The sequence below is a fragment of the Gavialis gangeticus genome, unplaced genomic scaffold (genome assembly GCF_001723915.1).
Source record: "Gavialis gangeticus isolate Ggan-Ray unplaced genomic scaffold, GavGan_comp1, whole genome shotgun sequence".
NCBI classification, from domain to species: domain Eukaryota; kingdom Metazoa; phylum Chordata; order Crocodylia; family Gavialidae; genus Gavialis; species Gavialis gangeticus.
The window spans coordinates 7274775-7279356 of NW_017729026.1; the positions used below are offsets into that span (position 1 = coordinate 7274775).

At 37.4% G+C, this 4582-nt stretch overlaps 1 protein-coding gene and 1 long non-coding RNA gene across 2 annotated transcripts in view; one reads left to right on the plus strand and one right to left on the minus strand.

Moving 5' to 3' along the window:
* PTPRK (protein tyrosine phosphatase, receptor type K) overlaps window positions 1–4582 on the plus strand; it is a 791004-nt gene that overhangs the window by 616640 nt on the left and 169782 nt on the right. The gene's annotated exons all lie outside the window — the stretch shown is intronic.
* Window positions 1090–4582, minus strand: part of LOC109299786 — a 56341-nt gene continuing 52848 nt past the window's right edge. The window contains exon 4 of the long non-coding RNA XR_002097997.1: window positions 1090–1840. This is a non-coding gene — a long non-coding RNA (uncharacterized LOC109299786). The remainder of the gene's footprint in view (window positions 1841–4582) is intronic.

Sequence of the window (4582 nt, forward strand, 5' to 3'; positions counted from 1 at the left end):
AGAGGGGAGGGGGGAGCAGAAGCCAGGCAGATGCCTGTAGTCTCTGCCAGAGCTGCAGCCAGGGAGCAGAGGGGAGGGGCCAGCTCTGATGTGGAGCAGAGAGCCCTGCCCAGCCCAGAGAGCATGCCAGGATGCTGGGGGAGTCTAGTTTATCTTAAACCAGCAAGGCATCTGGGACAGATATTGATAAACTAGCTTGACCCAACTCAGTTAAGTCTGATACTACATTCAACCAGGTTTATCTCAAACCGATTTCAGCCATTTTCAAACTGGCTCATGTGCACTGAACATATGTTCTGTTACAGATTTAAACCAGTTTCTGATCATTTGAACTGCTTTGTGTGTAATGTCTGTCCCTAGCCCAGGGCTCTGATCCTGTAAAACCTATCTTCACTATGAGTAAAGATGTCTCCTATCCAGAGAGATTTTTGTTGAACCATGTTCCAGTTCCCAGAATGGCTTCTGCCAACCCTCTTGACTATAATGGTATTGGAAAAAGAACTAATAACGTGTGAATTGTGACTTATCACAGTTTAATCTAACTCAAAATAGAAAGCAGATATTCAGCATTAATTTGGGGGTTTTTTTAAGGGGGGAGAGTGTTCCTAGAACAAACACTGTTTATTAAAATTCCCTATTTTAAAAGCTTGCTTTATACTTAAGGTGACCATATGTCCTGGTTTGACCAGGACAGCCCCAGATTTTATAGGCCGGCTGCAACTGGTTGGTCAAAAGACCCGGGCTGGAGCCTAGTAGGGAGGTAGAGCAGCATGGTATGCCAGGCATGTGGATTGGCAGGCATATAGACACCCAAAGATGCCACATCAGAGATGCCTCTGATGTGACATCTTTGGGTGACTATATGCCTGCCCATCCTTGTAGAGACACACAGTGGCAATGGTGCCTGCCTGCCCACCTGCCTGGAGCACCATACCACTCCACCTCCCTGTCAGACTCTGATCTAAGACTGGATGGGACCAGCTTATGGAATCTGGGACTGTCCTAGCCAAACTGGGATGTATGGTCACCCTCTTTATATTTAGTAAAGTTATTCTCACCTTAGTCAGCTTATTCAATCCTTCCTCTCCCCCAAAATGAAGCTACCATATTCTCTTCTATACAGCATGCCTTGGAATATAGTACATACCTTGTTTTTGAAAGGCAGAATGAAGAGAAAAGATTTTTCCAGAGTTATGGTTGGATAGAGCGAGGACAGAGCTTAATCATGACCTGACACACCCTCCATTTACTGCTCAGCTAAATCTGAAACCTGAGCTAATGCTAAAGACTGCCCTCCATGGGTAGATCTGTGACTTTCAGAAGAGCTAAGGACTATCTAAGTCTGTAAAATAGGAGTAAAGGGACTGGAAGCAGCTAGCAGACAACTAACTTGCCCTAAGAAAGGTTAGCTTCATTAATGGAATATCAAGATCTTTAAAGAGGAGAGACAATCATTAAGACTGCTGGAGTGAAGAACAATAAGCTATTACATTAGCTGATTCCTTCAGCTGCCTGAATGGTAATGCAACAGCTGCTGTACTATGGAGAGGGGATCAAAGCAGGGTGACTATCTCAGGCTGGAAATCAGATTCCCCACTTAATACATGCACCCCAATTTTGGGGGTTGATTTGGGGAAGAAAGGTACATATTGGATGCAACAAATACAGTACTTACTTGGCTCTAGCATAAATGCCCTATTGCAGAATAATGTTATCCCCTTCTTTTCTGATGTTCGAATAAGGTTTATGATTTATGCAAAGATGCATCTGACCGATAGTCAGATTCAGAATGCAGGTCTCCTGATGCTCAGTTCCAATTCCAATGATTAGATCTCCTTACCTCTCAAGAGGAAAAAAAACAATTTTGATCTTAAAATATCCAACTACACTAAAAATATATGGAGATTAAGAGTTTTTTTCTGCTTTTATAACAACCAGTTATATTCTGTGTTCTGATAAATTCTTGAACAACAAAATTAAATTATTTTTTAGTATGCCATTCAATTTAAAATGATACTGTCAAATTTAATTTTTGTAGGTCTTCAGGTTACCATTTTTTTAAATTATATATTTTTAATATCTCCTTCCCTGCCCCCCCCACCCCCAAGTTAGGATTTTTCCATTTGACAAATATTAACTGTCCTTTTTCCCTCTTCTGTGTGTTTTGAATGCTGATGACAACAAAACGTTAGTCTTATATGTCAGGAAAACTTTTGAATGCAGTTTTGTCATATTGCATCACTTCTGCACCAACCAATTTGTAATCATTGTTGCAGAAGTAAAAATAAGAAACACTAGGCATTTTAGCTGTGGCTACACAACCAAGAATGTTTTGTCTTTTTTATAATCAGTAATGTTATTGATGCTACATTATACACAGAAATAAAGGTTCAGGAGGATACTGTTACTATCCCCACTCACTCCCTCCCCCCTCTTTGTTTTGTAAGCTACTCTGAGCCTTTTGGTCAGGGAGGGGTGTATGTATATGTATATATTTTTATCGTGGAACCACATACAAAGACGAGGCAAAATTCTACTAGATACTAAACATCTAAAGGGTTTTTCTTCTCATTTAAATTCTGATTTAATTAATTCATTTTTAATCTTGCTTTGTATATACACTTTTTTGTTTTGAAAGAAATGCTGGTTTGTATAAATATTCAAACATGCTGATTTGCAAATAAATATAGCTTTTCCATTAAGTATGGTCTGTACACTTATACATTTATATAAGCAGTTATACAACTTATACATTTATTCTGATTCTTAATTTTAAAATTGTTGTTAGGAAGTGATGAATGGCAGTTTTCTGGAAATTGGAAGTCATTTTAAAATGAACAAAAGAGTGTAGGTGGTGTTAAATAAAATAGCGTGGGCAGGAGACACATAGTTGGTGTTTTAAATAACTGATTCCTTAAACAAAGGATATATTAACCTTAGTTAGTTGCATTGTTTCTCATCACTGAGCCAGACTTTCAAAATTTCTTAATGACATTTTTTCCCAAATGCTACAGCAGTTTGTGCCCAACTCCATTGAAATTAATGGGTGAAATCCATGGGAACTAGATGCCCAGTTTTTCAAAATATCCTACTAAACATTTATGTGCCTCTTTAGGTCTCTAAGTAATTTGAATATCTAACCCCATTTACTTTAGGATTGCTAGGTTACATTCTCTCTTGATGGTTCTGTTCAAAATTCATTTGTCAGATTTCAGAAGGGGAATCACAGTTTCCTACTTTTTCAGCTTTAATTCAGGTACTAAACATTGAATTAAACGAGAGAAAATGAAAAAAAGGAAAAATATCTTTGCATCTAGTAGTTATACTGAAAAGAAAACTAATTAAGGGAAAACCTTTCTATGTAATAGAAACTGGATATAATGACATTTGGAAGAAGGTAAATACCACCATTTGCTCTATTGTAAAAACATAACGTAACAGATAATTAATGTAGTACATGATGATATTGTGGCAGATTTATAAAGCTTGAATTGACCTCCAAAGTTACAGATGTTCCCTTTAATTTTGTATGTAGTGAAGAAAACCTTCATTAAAATGAAAAACAGCATGAAAATTTGCAGAGGGGAGTATGTTACTTTTTTATTTATTTAAATAATTTTACTAGGTAGTAGTAAGCTAGACTTTAACAGAGCTGTGTCTTAATTTCAAATTTAACTTCATGCTTTTAAAAAGAAAAAAATAAGAGGATTAAAAAATATATATCATTTTTATCTACCCTTCATCACATTATGCTTCTAAAGTAGGTCAGAATTTCAGCCTCAGATCTTGATAAAGACATGATACTGGACATAGTGGAACATATGTTATTCATCTATAATTTAGACATAAGATCCATTAGAAACATCAGCTGAACTGAATTTCATAAGGTGAAGACTGAAATTTGATGTAGTATGAGTACAGAGTAATGTATATAGATGATGAAGGACATTTATCTGTCCTTTCTAATTCTGATCTACTTGTAAAGTCATGTCCCCTTTCAAATCCATTAGAAACTCATAAGTAATATAATAGGACATGCAGTTTTGGCTGCATTGTATTATTTGCTGCATTGTACGTATAACTTGATAAAACAGTTCGCTTGGGAATTTTGCCTCAGCTGTATGCAATCTTTCCCTTTTGGCCACTGGAGCATGCTGTAGCAACCACCTGCAGTACCTAGGCATCCAAGAGGTTTAAAGAAAGAAGCTGAACTTGAATGAAATGCAGTACAGTGTTGTTGCCATTCCCTTGTGCAGTACTGGAGCCACATCATCCACAGGCAGGGAACAGCAGTTAATAGACGTGAGAAGCTTAAAAAAAATTCCTGCTCAGCATTGTGGACAGTTTGAGAGTTTCAAGTTTGATGTGCCAAATGAAGCACTTGGGGCCAAAGAGCACTCTGGCCAGTGGGAGAGAAGGTCAGAGCAGGGGTCTGGATTGTTATAAGTGAGTAGTTTGTATGTGCACAGTGATGTGTACATTCACATCATAACATGAAGGTTAGTTAAAAAATAAGAACAATAACCCCCCATGCACACAATTATGATGATTGTATTTAGTATTTAGTATTTCTGTAGTGTTG